The sequence below is a fragment of the Ochotona princeps genome, chromosome 25, assembly GCF_030435755.1.
Source record: "Ochotona princeps isolate mOchPri1 chromosome 25, mOchPri1.hap1, whole genome shotgun sequence".
NCBI classification, from domain to species: Eukaryota; Metazoa; Chordata; class Mammalia; order Lagomorpha; family Ochotonidae; genus Ochotona; species Ochotona princeps.
In genome coordinates, this window is record NC_080856.1 from 12342589 (window position 1) to 12362188 (window position 19600).

A 19600-nucleotide genomic window follows, 5' to 3' on the forward strand; every position below is an offset into this window, starting at 1 on the left:
TTTAGGGAAATGAGAATGCAGGGTTATACTGATATCTTTACTGAAGATAATCCCTTTTAGAAGATCTTAGGCTTCTCCAGCAATACTAATCAGCAGGAGTATATTTGAAGATTGATGTCCTAAAAGTCCCATTCAAATTGTAATCATCAAGTCTTATAACTCATCAACAAAAGCATCAAAGCTGTGCTTGACCAGGAACTTATGCGCATAGTGATTTCAGCTTTGAGTGTGTCACACACTGAATATAACTTCACATTTCTTTCTTTTCTTTTTTCTGAACTGAACAATGCACGCAGTGGGTCATGAGACACACCTTAATTTCAAAGATTCCAGGAAACCTGTACTTGATTACATCATGAAGATGCCTAAACATGGCATCCCCTCTTTTTTCACCAAAACTGTGGATTGAGGAGTCTTGGCGGAGTTGTCACTCCACAGGCACACTTGCTGGGCTCTCCTGGAGTCTAGCACCTTTGAACACATTCTGTTCCTTGTTCCAAGAGCAATAGGCCCTTGATTGCTCTTGCTTTGTATCATTTTTTAGGGTTATTGAGAAAATGAAAGGTAGCTAATTGTAGCCATAAAGTGATGGGACCCCCGAGTTCATTGCAAACCTACTAGAGACATGGTCCACATTGGGAATGTATTAGATTGTGACTATGGGAATTGGAGCACAGGAAACTGGTGCAAAAATGCTGACACTTGGGCCCAGTGTGATAGCGTAATGGTTAAGGTCCTCGCCTTGAATGAGCCGGGATCCCATATGGGCACAAGTTCTAATCCCAGTAGCTCCACTTCCCATCCAGCTCCCTGCACCCGCGTGGGAGACCCAGAAAGAAATTCCTAGCTCCTGGCTTTGGATCGGCGCAGCACTGGCTGTTGCAGTCACTTGGAGAGTGAATCATCAGACGGAAGATCTTCCTCTCTACCTCTCCTCCTCTCTGTACATCTGCCTTTCCAATAAAATAAATAAATCCTCTAAAAAACATGCTGACACTTGTGTTGGCGTTGGGGCTTTCACACAGTACTCCGTCTCTGACCCACATTGTATCTTGTTCACTGAACAATCACCAGCTGGTTTGTCAAAGGAGAAAAATCAAACCCTAAACCTGACAGGTTTGACAATAAGGATAGGATGTGAACAGAGCCGTGGCTTTCAGGAAGGCCAAGAGGCCTACAGGTCAGGTTTGGAGAAATAAAAGACACTGTGAGGTCTGCCAGTGATTTCTCTCAGCCGAGCAGTAATGGAAGGATGAAACCTAATTCACTAAGAGAATTTAAATTATTTTGCAGAAGGCTGGACAGCGAAAAACAGCACAAAAACAAGCTGCGAAAATGACTGGATACTCTCCTCTGTGCTCCCCTTCTAGATAAGACACAGATGAAAGTAGGAGATGTTTGGAGTAAAGACTAAGTTACAGTAACTGGGACATGTGACACCCAACTTGGAGATAAGGTGAATAATCCTGGCATCAAAGGCACCTGACGCTCAGGGAGGTAGAGATGGACATCTGTTCATGTTCCTGTACTCCTAACAAAATTATACATTGAGTACTTCAGCGTTGCCTGCTGTTCCACGTGCCACCATCATGTACACACGATAAAATGGAAAAGCTAACATTCTCTACCTCTTGTAGACACACCAAGGACACAAACTACCCAGTTTCACTCGATCTGTTCATCAGGGCCATGTCTACAGTGACAGACCTTTCTTTTTTCATTTTCCGGTAAAGATTAGACTTTGTAGGAGTTGGGATTATGAGGCAGTTAAGCCGCTGCCTGTAACTCCAGAATCATGCAGGCGCTGACTCAAGTCCTGAGACCTCCCTGCTAAACCAGCCACCTGCTAATGTGCCTGGGGAACGGAAGATGAGGTAAGAACTGGGGCTCCTGCACCCAAATGGGCAATCCGTAGGAAGCTCCTTACCTCAGCCTGGCCAACCTCTGGCCATTGTAGCCATTTGGGGAATGAACCATTAGACAGAACTCTCAGTCTCTTTTACGTTTTCATCTCTCTGCTCTTCAATTAAATAAATAAATCACTTACAATGGTTTTTTTCATAAAAGTGGCGGATTTCCCTAGCTCACTGCTGTTCTTCAGCAGCAATGTATGTTCTCTGTGCATACACCATCCACCTGAGCCGCAGTGCGTCACTCCATAGCCCTTGGGGACAAGGAGAATTCGTTGGCACGTGGTGATGCCCAAGCTCCCTATTGCACTGTAACTAACACAGTCCTATGTCTCTGATCAAAAAGCTTTCTGCCAGAACTCATGACACTAATAATGTTGAGTTGAGTGATTCTAAGCAGGATAATATCAATTATCATACCTGACACTCTGAGTGATCTAATATTTGAATGTGTGTATTCAATTCTCCAAATCAGCACAGATCATGTACGGAACTAAATGTGATAGTTTACGTCATTTTTCATGAAACAAACGTGGATATTGTGTTGTTACTACTATTCCTTTGTGGCTGAGGTACAGTACATGTAAATGGTTTAGACTGTTTTCAACCCTGCTTTTTTAAATGTATTAGTCATGTTACAAGGGGCAAATTACAGAACATAATCATAAAAGTGAGACCAGCAGTATTTCTATGAAGAGGTTGGTGAGTTATTAAATTAGTTAATATGTGCAAAGTGATTAGTAGATTTAACACAGAGCAAATGCTTAACACATTTAAATGATTTTTAAACATCATTTTAATGAAATCGGGTCAGGATTGGTGAATACCCAAGGGGTTAGTGGGAAGTTTCCTCTCTACATTCAAACGTCATGCTGTTATAGTTTCCTATAAACAAAGACCAGTTGTGATATAAAATAGTATCTTTGTAAAAATTATTTTAGGGGGAGTATACAGAATATTGAGAGTCTTATTTTAAAGGTCATTCAAGATGGATCTCAAAAGCAGAATTTATTCAACAAATATGCCTCTGTATTTCTCTATTAAAGCATTTTTACTGCGTTTGAATAAAAGAAATCTGATTAACAGTATAATTTAATTTACTCAAAGGGGATGTAAAACTATAAAACCATTGTTAGGAGGAGATTTATTCACAGAAGTAAATAAAATAATTATGAAGCTGATAAAATGACTACATAAGCCATTTTACAAGAGGGATATATATTCCCACTTTTCAATGAATGTTTAAAGCTCTACTTCAGCTCTCAGTAAATCTATTGATCTCTGAAACACACTGCACGCCAGAAAGACAACTCAGTTGATGCTATGTATCAAATAATGAGATGAATAATGATCACACCATTTGGTAGTTAAATGTCTTACAAACTTTTAAAATAACTGGACATCCACAGAATCAAACAAGGTCAAGCATGTCTTATTTTCCCATTTGCAAATGCATTATATAAACAATAACATTAACAAATATTCAGAGCAAGAGGATACAGCAAGAATTACATAAGCATCTAAAGGTAAAATCTATACGAGGTATCTAGCTCAGCATTTGACTATAGATATAATGCCTTCTTCTCAGCATACACAACTGCTTTCTATACTTAAGTATTTGCTTTTTAAAATTTATTAGAGAAATATCCCAAAATACATTTTGGGATTTGCAAAAAGAACATGTGGCAAATAACTATCACCAGTATAGAAAAAAATGTAACCAGTAGTACATGAGTTAGAGATTAAGAAGAGACACCATAGAAATCTCAAACTTTCAAACACAAATTCTGCTTTAAAATGTGAAAATGAAGGCTATTTTCGAGAAAACATATGCATTTTATTTATTCTGTAACCTAACATTGAGCCTCCACACATTTCACTACTTTCTGAGTGATCAGTTACTGAAGAGTTGTACATGTAAAAATCAGAAACTTGTATTAAAGATTTGTGAAATAAAAAGGGTTGATTATTATGCTTACTAACATGGCCAAGGTCTGTGACCATAACTATTAAGTTATATGCTTTACCATGTAGCTTTTTATATTTATATATTTTATATTTATTTATATTTTATGGTGTTACATTAACTATAATATACTACATGGAATGTGGCTACAATCTAAGATACTTTAACTATATGTTCACCATGGTAATCTTAATCATTACATTTAAAAATTATTAAACAGTTTTATAAAGGAACTGGAAACATACATCATAAAACCTACAGATATAAGATGTGAACTACTGAATACTGAATAAAATATTTTCTGTTTCCTCTTTGGTGAAACATAGAATTATGCTGTTGATGTCCTACTTTTATATACTCTGACTGAAACTAGTTTATTTTACAAATTATTGATCATGATGGGTCACAAAGTTTTCAAATGACAATACAACTATTTAAATAAATTCATCGGTTATCCAAAGCACTGTGATTGAAAGTGCAATGTGATACATCTATTGCATATAATAGTACTACACAGGATGTGTGGAAAGTAGTGAGTGGCTTCCCTTCTGTCTCTCCCTTCCCCCCAGAAACAACAAAAAGAAATAGCAAATTTGGAAGAAATGAGTACACCCAATTTTCCCCAAACTTCAGTACTTCCCACCCTGATCCACCATGTAATCATTATACAAAATATAATTTACTTAAAAGAATGAAATCCTGCCATTTGCAACGAAACAGTCCCATTCAGAGACCATTATGCTCAGTGAAATTACCCAATCCAAAAAGGACAAATATCATATGTTCGCTCTGATTTAAGGCAACATTCATGCAAATACAAAACAAGTAAACACATAGGTCAACAACTATATACATAGTTCCTCAAAAATGTACCATATAACGAAGACCAGAATACCGGAAGGTGAAGTCATGTTGCAGTAGGCATCTCTACTCCTGAGGAAATGGATGAATCCCAGTGAAACAGTCAATATGCCGCGACAATAGACTAGATTTTCTCTTTGTCCATACCCACAATTCCATAATGTGCTTAAATATCAGAATGTTAAACTTGCAATTGTTACTAAAGCACTGTACTACCATGAAAATACAGAGCAAAAGGAAGGAGGGGAAAAAGAGAGGGATAAAACGAAGGCACAAAGAGATAAGGACAATGGTTACTAGAGAAGATTAAAGACAAACACTTCTATGTAAGTCATTCTCTGCTCCAGTGTTTTTGTCAAACTTTTTACTATTATTTCACACTGACTTTTACATTCATTTTAGTAGTTGATATGTCCTCTAAAACATTTTAAAAAAACCTCTAAAATAATCTTCTATCTAAAACATGTCCTAAATTTTTCTCAAATGGAACTACTGTTGTTGCCTTCAATCATACTTTCTTACTTGTGGATAGGATTTTTAAGATCAGGTACACTCAAAATTCTAAACAGTTTAACTCTCTTCTTCAAAAATCATTTCATGTTACACATTATTTATGACAATTACTTACTTAATAATATGGGATTTTATTTCAAGGATTCAAAATCATATTAGTTGCCTACTGCAGAATAACAAAATTACTTCCTTCTAGCAAAATTACCATAGATACAGCACTTTAAAGAACTTATCACTGTTATCGCACAATCTTTGCAACTCTGTTGCCCTAGTACTGCTTGGTTGGGTCATCATCTTAGGTTCTCACAAAGCTACAACTATAGCTGTAGCCTGTCTTCCTTCTTTGAACATACATATTGATTTGATAATTAAGGAGGCACAGGGACAGAGAATGAGACAGACAGGCTGGCTCATTCTACTACAAGCCCTCAATGGCAACAGCTGGACCAAATCAAGCTGGGCGCCAGAATCTCAAGTATGGACAGTAGCAATCCAATTACTTGAATCATTACTTGGGACTTCCCAAGGCTACACTGCCAGGCTGATACAATATCAAACCTAGCAACTCTGATGTGGGACACAGGCATCTAGACTGGTTTTTAACTGTCATGCCCTGGGATTAATCTATTTTTTAAGCTCCAGGTCCTCTCACAAACTCATGTTGCTGCTGTAAGAAATAATCCACGAAGCGGCCGGCCTGAGATCTCCAGGTTGTGATCTAGGTTGGGGGCTATCACAGCTTTGCAGAGGCTCTCCACAATGCCATGCGGCCACCTCACACGCCCTTTCAAAACCAGGCAGCGTGCTTCTTCAAATCCGGAAGAATAAGCTCTCCCTCTAGTCGGCCAAAGGAGGCTCTTACTGCTCTTACACCTCTGTCATGTTCTGTTGGCCAAAAAACAGTCACAGGTTATACTTTCACTCAACAGTCCGGGAGATGCATAAATATTTGGAGCATTGTAGAGTTACATTTGTATGGAAAGCAGGATGTCTAGAAGCACACTGGCTTGGCTAAAACAATACATGTACTAATTATTAACTATATTCCTGCTTCTTTATTTTAAAATGGAATAAATGCTAGTACTTACTCGAAGTTTGTCATGAGATGAATTTCTATCTTAAAATATCTTTTGCATTGATTAGTTTCTGGCAAGTAGGAATTTCCATTAAGTTTACACTACATAAATGAGCATTTGTACACATGTATGAATTTCTAAAACCCAACATGGCTTTGCCATCCAAATTTCAAATCCCATGATTATAAAGACACATTCTGTCACTTTTCTGAATGATTCATGTTTTGTATATGGGCAAACGCATGACCTACCAGCAATTAAAATAGAACAGAAATTCTTAAAGAGCATCTGAATCAGTTGGCAAACATCAAAATATGGAACTGCAGACAACAGTCAATAAACACCTTGAAGTATTCATGATGATAAGTACAATCATAACATAAATTCACTAAGAGCAAATCATGGGTTGACTCCAGCTGATCCTCAAGGTCAGAGTGCCTTGTACTTTGTATCTCAGCAAGGACTAATGCTTACACCCAAGAGCGGCATGTAGATAAGGGTGATAATCCCAAAAGTTTAAGTACCACCCTTGCACCAACTAAACAATAAGGCAAAAGACCACAGAGAATTTATATCAAGGTCGATTCCAGAGGTCAGGGGAAACACTTATTCTTTGAAATGTTGACCAGCCCTCGAGATACAATGGAGTTGCATGATAGTTAATCCTTCTGAACAGATATTCATAGAAGAGCCCTCCAAATTACACCAGCCATTTAGGAGACTTTATTTGATAAAGTTAGAAAATGTTATACTTTACGTTAAAAGGCAATATAGAAGTCTAGTGGAAAATGCATTTTTCATTTAAATCATTTCCATCAACAAATCACAGATCTGAACTTCATAAAGAAAACAGACTTGTCCAATTTTACAGCTTTTATAAGGAAGAACTAACGTCTTCCAACATGAAAAACAACTTTTCAAATGAACTTATCCACATTTTAAGGGGAATTTGGAAATCTGTGAATTGTTGGTTACAATATTATCCAGCAGAGTGTTAGCATGTGTGTACTGAAGTTGGGTATGCTGCCGTTCCATAACTATGAAAAATGTTAAAATATCTTGCAAGACTTTTTCTAGAACTGAAAAAAAAAGACTCATGACTAGATATTGCCTTACTTTACATATGAAATCCAAAGTATTTCCATATTTTGAATATACAGTGAATTTGTCAGGAATCTATGATACTGTATATCAAATCAATATTCATTTGTTCCAAATTGTCTTATTTTAAAAATTTCAAAAAAAAAGTTTTTATGTTTTATGGATGAATTTTTTAAGTAATTTATTTCTGATTATCATTACAAATAGGAAAATTATATAACCACTTCACAGAATTTTCTAATTCAATTATGATCATTTTAAATTTATATTACTTTGATTTTTGCAAATATATATCTAAACATATGTATCCAAGAATATCTTTTCATACTAGTAAAGCTGTAATGATAAAATAGTCGTTTAAAAATTGAATTTGTGTCTCATAAGGTTATGAAGCACTTGGCCTGATCAGTTTGTTTCCAGGATTAATTATGAATTATCTCACAAAATGTGAAAGGACCACTGTAAAAGATAAGCCAATTGGGCTTGGCAGTGTGGCCTAGTGGCTAAGGTCCTCGCCTTGATCCCATATGACTGCTGGTTCTAATCCCGGCAGCTCTACTTCCTCTCTGTCTCTCCTCCTCTCAGTATATCTGACCTTGTAATAAAAAAAATTAAAAAAATAAAAAAAAAAGATAAGCCAATTAAGAGCTAAAATTTAAGTATTTTCAAAAGTGTATCTGTAGCAAGTAAAAAACCCTTACATATAAGTTTCCATTTTCTAAGGGCTGCTAATCCACAAGCTCCATGTCATTGTCTTCATTGATATTAAATTTTCAGTGGAAATCCCTTTTATTAAGAATGTTTACTCATCAGGGCAACTGGTTAATTGCAGAAAGTAGCAAATTATGTACCAATCAAAGAATTCCCAGTGGTTGAGAAGTTAAGAATCTTTAAATTTTGTTTTACTCATGTTTAATTCAGGAAAAAATGCAAATAATCAATAAACAAAGTTTAAATGCTTTGGGAAACTCAGTAACTGTAATATTAAAAAAAAACTTACATGCCTCTATCCACTCAAATAATCACTGACAAAATTCAAGCTTGAAATAGGTTTCCTCCTATAAGTATACTTTTTAAATAAAACATTTTGAAATAACATTCTGTAATCTGGATTATTCTCAATGTGTTATTTAAACTAAAATTCACTTAACTAATTTTCTTTCCTATTATTATAAAGTTGATTCCTAATTTTCAATATAAGGCAATATGGAACGTATTTATATTTATGTCTAGTTTGTAATAGAGCAACAGCAATTTGAACAAGAAGAAAACAGCTATTTCAAGTCAAAAAACAAATGACAGTCTTTGCCTCTCTTCTACTCCATCTCAAAATCTCACCAAAAATGAAGTTTTGTGTGCTGGCAGAATTAGAAATCTTCCTGCAATAAAATGCCACAGAGATTTCAACGAGTTATTCTACCAACCTGAAAGTATAAATGGCCACCAAGTAATCAGTAGATCTGCTTAACTTGAAGACAAAAGACACAGGAGTCCAGGCTTCCAATCCTTCTATCACCTTTTAAAATTTCTGGAGGGAAACTGCCATCCGGTTTGCTTATTGAGCTCTTACGTGCTTTTCCTTAAACCTACCCTGCATTACCCAAACACAGCTTCCTGAAGAGTCAAAGTTAGAGTAGGGTCCAACTCCTCAAATATGGACTAAAATGAGCTTTATCGGTCAAAAACAGTTTTTTTCATGTGACAAAATGTTCTAAATAAAAACAGATTAAATGGTAGAAAGTTTGCATGCCAGTCAGCCAAAATAGTAGGGAAAGCCGTAGGAGCAATAAATTCGTTTAATAATAAATGTATTAATATATGTTTAAGGGAGATACTATCTTAAAAGAATAAAATGATAACTAAGTGACAAGGGTCTAGAATTATTATTAAAGGCTTGGACTAGTCAAACGTCAACCCCTGGAACTGAAGAAGGCATTGTTTTCCCATGAAGCGTGCTTTATGTAAGGTGTATCACAGCATTGTCAAGGAGTTGCCAGCAAAGAAAAAGAAAGGATGTTGGAATGATAAACAACAGTCTTATGTCCAGGCATTTTTACCAGGACAGTCCCAAAGTGAACCCTCTGTCTGTTGTCAATGCTAACAAAACTTTGTTGTTGTTATTTTTACTCTCAAGAGCATCTGGATGACACATTATACAGTTCTCTAACAAAAGGTCTCTACTTTGGAAGGTGCAAAGCTGAGTTCGAGTGGTGAGCATTTGGTGTGGCCCTGAAGATGCACTTAGGATGCCTGCAGCCTACATAAGGGAGCCTGGGTTTGATTCCCTGGTCGGCTACCGAATCCTGCTTCTTGGTAACGCACACATAGGAAGGCAGTAAATGATGATTCTGTTGACCAGCTTCTTGCCACCCACGTGGGAGGTTATGACCTGGTTCCCCATCCACACGCTTGGCTTTTGCCTGGGTAAGTACTGTTGTGGGCATCTGGGGAGAAAACCAGCAGATGGAAGATCTCTTTCTGTCTCTCCGCCTGCTTCTCCATCTATGTCTTGCTCCCTCTAAAATGGATTTGCATTTAAAACAAATCTGAACTGAAAAATCTATGTGTTAAGAGAGTTGAGTGCTAGTACTTTTATAATACATGAGACAACTGCTGAACTTACAGCAAAAAATAAAATACTTTTAGAATGCAGTATTCAGACAGTAGTTGATTGAAACGCAAAATACAAGTCATCATTACTAATGACATAAGCAAGCTTCATGAGTTGCAAACTGTTAGCTTGTTTTACCCTATATTTTTCTTTTTGAGGAGTGATTTATTTTAAATATATTTCAAATAAGTAATTAACACATGCAAACCATGCTAGCCTTCAAGCAGTTAATACGCAGAGTACTGAATGCAACAAAAACTTCCTTTTGCTTAAATGCCTGTGTGTTCAACAGAGTCACATAGAGAGAAGGGATTTCAATGACCCCAGGTAGGAGCACACCTAGAGGCCTTTGGGAGCCAAACTGCCTCAGTTTCAGGCAAGTGCTGCCATACATATTGCAGAATATCGCCCAAATTCCTATATGTGTAAAATGGGGATAACAGTAGTTTCTATCTCCTAGTATTTAGTTCGTACATTATGAGTGTTAAGTTAATGCTGCTAGATTACTGAGATTACCTGGCACTAAATCCATGCCAGCTATTATTATTGTTATTATTATTACTATGATCACTATCATTATTATTACCTACAGACGTGGTCCTAGGAGATCAGACAATAATGGCAAACAAACCAAAAATCAATATCCTCAAACGAAGGATGTAAAGAAATAATAGCCAATTCTGAAAGCAAGAATTCAGCACAAAGCAAAGCAGAAACAGGAGTAAGGAGAGAGAAGGAAAAGTCAAAGGTGAGCCTTCCCCCACCTGCAGCTCAGCCCAGACTCTTCCCCACCCGCCATGGTCACATGGGGCAGGGCACAGGCTTCCTGCTCCCCACCCTCTCCCAATGCCATCCCTCTCCATCCTCACCAGTGGCACCGTTACTTTAAAGGACAGAAAATAGTGTCAAAGATTATTTAAGATGACTTTTGTTCAAGCAAATATGTAATGTATGCTTCGCATCTAATGACACAGGAAGTCACTAGAACAAAAAACAGCTATGGGGCTAGCAGACTCTTAAAATACAAAATGTATTTAGTGGAAATAACTTAAAAAGCAAATATAAATCATTACCCAAGAAACAATTGAGTAAGATATATAGAAAAAATTTAAAACATAAATTAAAAATATGAACTGAATTTGCCTTGAATTCAGAGAAACCATAAGGAGAAATTATACAGCAAATGATTAATGCGATGGAATTCCATAACACTGAAGAGAAAGTTTGAATTTAAATACCGAGTTCAGAAATTTTCTAACAAAAATTACCGCATTGTTTTAAAGTTTACCCAGGCAAATACGAGTTTTTAAACCTGTGCATCAGGCTTTCAAGACATTTTCTTTCAAATACTCCAATCATTGTATTGTATAAGTCTGTAAATGTTGTTAATGTGGTACCATATGATACTGCTCTACGTTGTAGGGGTGGGAGAGTCAGGGTTCTTGGCTAGGGAGTACTCCTGAGATCCTCTCGTTTAGCTTTGCCGTAGTCATCGCAGGCAGTGTAATATGAAGGTTGGTAACTGAACAGCCTGGAATGATGGAATGAATATCCAAATGACCCTTGGCAGAAATAAAAATGTATCCCCACCCCATAATATTATTCAACATGCTAGGGTCACTCTTAGGGGATATACTTAGAATAAACCTAACACTTTTTTTTTATCAAACAAACAAAAACAACTCCTTATGATTAAAGAAAAGACTGTTCTTTGTCAACACAAAATCTTGACCGATGAATGAAAACCTCACTACATCAGGAGTATTTCTTAGTAGGATCAGGTTGCTGTTATTTTCCAGCCTTAAAATTCTAGAGTACACTTTGGCAAATCCATTCATTGGTGTTGTTTATTAAATTCTGTGAAACCGCTGATCCATGTGCTCGAGTGTCACAAAAAGACAAAGGAAAAAAATCATCAAAATATTTCAATCTCAAAAGTTTTTTTTAACTTACAATGCTTTCTTGCACAGGGCCATTTTTAATACCAAAACTAACATAGCAGTTGAGAGTTCCAGTTAGCACTTAATTGTATTGACAAAAATGAGCATTTTAGGTGAACCGAACAGGAATATTTATCCCCTGATATACGGAACAAAAAAAGTATTCTGTTTCATTGCTTTACCTTCTTCATAGGCTTAAACCTGCCAAATCATTCCATTTGATTTCTGAGAATTCTCGTCTGGCAATCTATTTTATTTACTTTATCTTCAATAAAATGGTTCAGTGAGCATTAGCATCTCGGAGACACAGGTTTCAATCGGTCTTCAGGCAAAGGCGTCAATCTATATTAGCCCTACTGTGCTGTGGGTTGCAGCTGGAAAGTTGGAATAAGGCACGGCGATGGTAAAAATGTGAGCCAGGCCTAATAAAGCCACAGAGAAGAGAAAGCAAGTTCTCCCCAGGCTCTCACTTGCCTTGCTTACACAATACCAGGTGCCAAGCTCAATACAAGAAGAGCTCCTTAATAAGGCTAACAGCTAAAGAGAGAACTTCATTCTACATGACACCGACAGACGGCAGTAAAAACCAGAGTTGCCAACAGTTAAAAAGGAGGCTTCACAGTCCCCCTTGGATATCACTTAGGGGGAAAAAAACTGAAAAACATCAAGCTGCATGGCATCAAGTCTATTGCATTTTCATACAACTACTAATGTAATCGTACTTCCAATGGACCTTCCCTTACAAATTTATATGATATTTTAAATATAGCTGCTGGATTAGATTTTAACCACAAAACAATCAGTACGTTTGAGCAACAACTCATTTTGGAAAATGATATCATTAAAGTCTAATTCCAAGAAATGTGGGATAGTACTGTTAGAGGCTGTGAAAATGTCTCCCAAAGCACAAACTTTGTAATAAGTGATGCCAGTTCATACTTGATATGGGCTGTAAAAAGCAGATTATTGTAATGGTGCTCTTCCCAGCAAATCAGACCATTAAAAAGGTACTTAATGTTCAGTTGAATTGAAAAGCAGGCCAGTTAAATCCATATTTTGCTATTTTGTATAATGGTATAAAAAATTACTGGTGGATATCTCCAAGCCACAAAATACAAATTACCAGTGCAAGGTCTTTTTTTTTTTTTATATGTGCAAGTTTCTGCTTCCTTGTTCTTACTTTTAATATAATGTAGACACTATCATCACATCATAAGAGCAAAGTTTGACAACAAATTTCTGGGCAAATGGAAATTCTATGGTAGACTATGTCAGCCAATGGACCATGGAGGGATTTCCTCATCTTGGATCTGCAAGAGCAACAGCATTGCAGAACTAGAGATACCACTTGAACAGAATTCTCAGAACATGCTCCACAACGGGGACCCTGGGATGCCATCAGGTGGCCACTCGCCATCCCTGGGTACTGAGTTGGATGGAGACTGGGTGTGGCTTCTCCCCTTATCTCTCCCTTTCTCCCATATACAGGAAGAAGTAAAACAACATTTGGAAACAATGGTCTCATCCATTTTCCACTAAGCTTTGATCCTTCCCATCCTAATCAACTATGCAAACATCATCAAAAATAACATTTAAAAAAAAAGAAAGAGCAAAAACATTAAAAAAAAAAAAGTAAGAACAAACACAAACATCTCACAGAAGTTACTGAGAACTGGGTTCCAATAGTGGTTTATTCTCACATTTCTTAAAGAAGTTGCAAGAACTTTGCAAGTTCCTCCCTAGCTTTTGGCTAAAAAGCTTAGTCCTCATTCTACATGTCTCTTCACGGTAATTAACCTTCCCCAAAAGTAAGTCACTGTGGGAAAAGGATAAATGAGAGCGAAGGAACTCGAAACCGCTATCATAATCTGCTTTGTCCTAGTTGGAAAAGCAGCGTAACTTCCTGGTGCCGTACTCTACTGGTCACAGACTAGCCCTGTCGTATACTGGAGGGAAAAACACAAAGGTGTGAAAACAAGACCACGGGAGTCAGGAGCATCTTGGAGCCCTCTCGCGAGACGCCAGCGATGCTCGTTCTTCCCCTATGCACTCATTTCCAAATGTGTAATTTTAATGAATTCTTACAAGTAACATAAGGGGTTTTTTTTTGGTAGGTGTGTGTGTGGTACACCTTATACTACAGAGTTGATATAAAAGTAAGTTAGTTTATAAAGAACTCCTTTGAGACTCGACTCTCAGAATGAGTAGTGTTTGAGTGGCCAGTGTTCTAAGTGAAAAAAAAAAAATCGTAAGTGTAGTGAATTTTTTCAAGATACTTAAGATGTCCTAAGATGCCATTACTATCACAGGCCAAGTTTCAGGTCACCTACAGATGGCATCCAGATAACATGCACTGCCGATATCTTTAGGTAGCAGGGAAATGAGACAAACGACTCTATTCATGTATGTATAACATCATACTGAGTACACTGGATGTGAGTGCTGGGGTGGCTAAAAAAGAAAGGGAAGAAACAAGACGAGCGGAACAGAAGGAACATTTTCAAACGTGCCTTTAGGAGATGCAGAAAGGGAAAAACACACAATGGCATATGCATCGACAAGACGCACACATGAGTTCAAGGCATTTTAACATATGGGGGAGAAGGTTGGACATTAGGATTTTGTCAGATTTGGGGGCATATTAAATATCAGCATAGCCTGTAGTGAGCATCATGGTTTTTAAAACATTCTAAAATAATGGGCAAATTTTAGGCAAGAGAGAATAGTTATACTGTAGGCCTAACTATCTGAAAAAAAAATCTTATAATTCTATCTGAAAAAAAATCTTATAATTACTCATAGCACTTCATTTCATTTTAATTGAATATAATGAGTGTATAATAATTTACAGTAATACATGAATTTTAAAGTATAATGTTTATTATGCTGTGGTAGAGAGACCTTAGGGTTGTCCTCGTGTTGACTGCTTCCCCTTCAGTGTTGGAGGGACCTGTGACTGGTTTCTAACCAACAGAATGTGGTCATAGCTATGGGGTGTCACCATAACGATAATGCTAATATATAAATGCACACTTTACATATATCTGTATTAATACAGCTCCATTATGCTGACATGCTGTGAGCTCTGTCTTCTTTTTCTTTCTTTTAAAGATTTATTTTTTATTGGATAGTCAGATATACAGAGAGAAGAGACAGTGAGGAAGATCTTCTGTCTCCGAGTTCACTCCCCAAGTGGCCACAATGGTTGGGGCTAAGCTGATCCGAAGCCAGGAGCCAGGAGCTTCTTCTGGGTCTTCCGTGGAGTTGCAGGGTCCCAAGGCTTTGGGCCATTCCTCCATTGCCTGCCCAGGCACAAAACAAGCAGGGAGCTGGATGGGGAGCAGGGCTGCCGAGAAATGAACCGGTGCCCATATGGGATTCTGGCATGTGCAAGGCAAAAAATTTAGCTGCTAGGCTATTGCGCCAGGCCCTGTAAAGTGTTTTGAAAATGCAATATGGATGGTCCTTAGTAGCTGACAATCCCAGTCCCTTAACTAACTAAACCCAGGCAAAATCCAGCAAAATCGGAAGAGCATTTTGAATCTGAAACAACAACAACAAAAAAAAAGCAGGTCTTGAAGACATTAAGTTAAGCCATATGTGCACTCCTGACTCATGGAAACTCTGAGAGAATAAATACATATATGTTGTTTTAAACTTTCAAATGTACAGTAACGTGTCACACAGCAAAAGAAAACTAATACCCAAGGCAGTCAAAACACAGGGAACACATTTTTCTAAGGAAATGGATGAGTGGTTGTGTTAGCTCGAAATTCATACATCAAAATGCCTAATGGATGGAAGTCCGTGGGAGGTAGTTCGGTCCTGAGAGTGAAGCCTCTTGCTGGAATCGTGCCTCTTGTCCTCTCTCTGCTGTGTGAGCACCTGGAAATAAGTTGCCAGTCTGGCAGAACCTGACCATGCTGGCAGCATCTCCAATCGTGGGATTCCCAGCCTCCATTACTGACAAAAGTTTCTGTTGTTCATAAGCCCCTCAGTCTGTAATAATTGTTACAGCAGCCGGAATGAACAGTGTTCATTCAGTCTTAACAGTGTTAACTCAGTCTTTTTTAAAGACTCATGATTGGACCAACACTAGAAAGCGACGCAGAATATCTGCCCCATAACCCGAATGACACTGTCAGCTTTGCAACTAATACAACAGGAAATACAAATATTATAATAAATCAGGAAATAATATATTAGGGAAAAAATCTACCAACATTTCCTTTAATGTTTATTATGTGTCTTAAGTAACGGCACACATTTAGTCCTCTGATCAACTCTATGAAATAGGCATTGCTATTTCTCTGTTCTAAGTTGAAAAATCAATGGTTGGAGAACATGTCTGACTCGCCCCAAGTCTCCTGTCTGGCAGATTTGTTTTGGGGATCAGCGTAGAAATCCAGGTCATCTAATTCTCAAGCTGAGACTTCCCCATTTTTTGACTTCCTCACTCTGCCCCTGCTAGCGGAGCATCAACGTGCTTTCTATCGGAATTTCGGAGCCAGGGTTCCCTCTGCCAAACCAGCCCCCCAAATAGTCCAGCCAGTTCTCAGTGACTTGAAAACAGAGCAAATGGTTTTTCATGACGATGTTTCATCCGTAATGAGTAGTTGTTAAACTTAGAGAAATCCTCTACCCCTCTGTGAATGAAATGCAATACTCTACTGAAATAACAAAAACAAATACTTCATTTGGATTTAATGCTCTAGGAGTGGAAACTCTGACAATAATTGTATCTTGAAGAAAAATACACACGCACACACAGAGACACACAGAGACTCACCCAACTACACACTAAGCTATATAAATAAACACTGTCCACTCTGAGTTGTATGAAAGACTTTGGTTAACATTCTAGAAGAATGGTCAGGCTGGGCTATTTAAACAAAAAGAAAAATGAGGATAAGATTAAACAAACTGAAGATAGTAAGATTCATTAGTTAGAAAAGAAAAAGAAGGAGAAAACAAGAAAATGTACTGTTTCTTTAAAATGCCTCTGGATTTTGCTGAACTGTAAGTACCTCCGGTCCTTTATTTTATCATCTCTAGAAGAAGTCAAAAATTTCAGAAGACGATGCCAGGTGGATGATCGGGCTAACGAACAGCTACAAGGATGGCAAACCTCGTTGCAATGACTCCTAAGTCTTTCCCATTCCATCATCCTCCCTATGCTCTAGTACACCCAACTTCAGAGGTCACAGCTCTGTGAATTCCTAAAAATATGTCCTTTTACACAGTGTGCTTTGCCACCAGGATGAACTTTTGGTGTTATGTGTGTGCATTATTTACACCAATATGTGAGGAGTGTTCATTTTAACATAACACAAAACCCTGCCACCATAAGCACATAACTGGCAAAAAATCTACTTAGCAAGTTCAAGAAGCAATTCTGAGAACTAACTTTAAACGCAATTAAGTTCCCTTCTGAGAAAAAGATCTCTTATTTTTCAAAAATAATTTCTTTCATGATTCCATGGCTCAATGTCAGGTAATCCTGCTTGTTATAAATATCAATTCCCTCTACTATTCTTCAAATAAGTGCACGGTTACTCAAGAAATGAGAACTTGAATATAAAAAGGATTTGCAAAGATGGAGTTTATCAAATAACCATTAACCATAGTATTTGTCCTACTGCTCAACAAAAAAATAAATAAGGCTGGCTACTAGCACATATATGTTCTAACACACAACTGCATATTGCTAACTATAAAGTTACAAGCTAAATTACTTTTCCAAACCATTTTAATTATTTATCTTTTATTTTCTTCACATACTAAATAAAGAATATTGTCAGCCTTACTTATCAAATAAGGCTATTTAAAGAGTAAACATAAGCAAAAAATTGCCAAAATGTTATGATGAAATTTAAATGTTAAATAAATTGGGAATGTGTGTGTGTATCTGGAAAATGATAAATCTGGCCAAAAATCAAGACAAAATAGAAAATCAAATGATCTGGGAAGGATGTTGTTACATTAAAGCATATAGACAACCTCTTAGCTCCAGTGCCTTGACCTTGATAAAGTGGTGCAGAGAGGTAGAGTAATTTGGGCAGAAAGAACAGCTGACGAGGTCTTCTCTACTCTCATGGTGAATGTTTTAGCAAAGAATTCCAAAGCCATGGAAAAAGCTTCCCCTCCCTTTGGGAATAAATGTAAAGAGATGTTGTAAACCATCAGAAGATTTGGAACGTAACTGCTCTACCTGAAATTTCTTTTAGTCATCTTCAAACAATTATTATGATACTGCTATAGATTTGGATACTTAGAACATGCTACTTGATGGATAGCAGTTAAACAGTGACACGCCAACATCAACTTTATATAAACAACAGACTTCGACAACTTTTACATAGGATATTAAAAATACCAAACAAATCTATCATGATATTTAGAGATGTGCAACGTTAAAAAGAAAATACGTTTTGAACAGCTGACTCCTGGGTTGCAAAAAGCTGTAAGAATGAAACTTCAAAGAAACAAAAAAACTTCACTAGCATTTTTTTCATTTTCTCTTCAAATCCCCAGCATTCCCCATAAAGCCTCACTATGACTTACTTTGGTTAAAGAAGCAATTCTGAAAGAGCACCACAACATGACAACAGCACCACGAGAACAAAATATTCCCAGGAATCGTCATGGCTAATCACTTCAGCATTTCAAAACAAAATTTAAACTCCATAGACATTTGAGCTGATTTGCAATCTATATTTTTTATTTAACAAATATTTACCTAATTTTTTAAACTTTTACTAATACAAAAATATTTCATGTATTTCGCAGGCACAATTCTACGAAAATAACCAGACTTCCCTCCAGCCCCCTCTCGTGCCATCCCTCTTCTTCCTCTCTAATTTTGGTAAAAATACAATTTCATCTGCTGTGTAATCACAGGCCTGTCGTACCATCAGCCACAATTTTCAACAAATAAAATGTATTCATGCTGATTTTTAAAAGTATGATCAAACTGCGTGGGTAGAGAAAGCAGCAAGTAGTGAAAGGCTAAGTCCCATCACATGGACAGTAGCAACTGTCCTATTGCCATACTTGAAATACCTCCACAGTGCACGGACAGAATGTTCTCAACCCTTGGGTCCACTTACCACATGTTACACAAGGAACGGGAAGCACAATGAACAACAAAGGATGGTCAAATCAACACCTACCTACTTCTTCCAGTCGTTTGAATCACCTTAAAACGGAGTTCCAGGGAAATTCAACCCCAGCATCACATTAGAGTAGCTCTGTAATCGAGACAAAGAATTATCATGGCTTTGAAAATAACCAGTGACCTTCATGTCACAGTTAGTGCAATGACTTCATAGAACACACAGCATATTCATCTTGAAATAAGGAGAATCGTTGACATGCTCCTTACTGTGTGATTCTTCCAATGTCTACAGAATATTTTTCTGGCTTTCACTTTAGAGAACTCTTAACATCCAATGCTTGGTTCAAGAAGGGATCATGGACACAGCATAAGGTGTGTTTCTCGATTTCATTTTCTTTTCTTTCATTGACTTCACAGGCTTAGACTTCATGATGATTGCATTTTATAATGTATAGATTAGAGTTATTTATGGTTCTAGTCTCCAACAGAAAAGCATGGGTGAGTT

The 19600-nt window shown here is 37.2% G+C and overlaps 1 protein-coding gene across 8 annotated transcripts in view; it reads right to left on the reverse strand.

The window, feature by feature from the left end:
• The window catches only part of FOXP2 (forkhead box P2), a 353823-nt gene extending 334595 nt beyond the window's left edge, over positions 1-19228 (reverse strand). For all 8 annotated transcript variants that reach the window (XM_058654887.1, XM_058654886.1, XM_058654885.1 and 5 more), the window contains exon 1: positions 19151-19228. The gene's annotated coding sequence lies outside the window, so the exon portion shown is untranslated. The remainder of the gene's footprint in view (positions 1-19150) is intronic.
• Between the last annotated feature and the right edge of the window lie 372 nt (positions 19229-19600).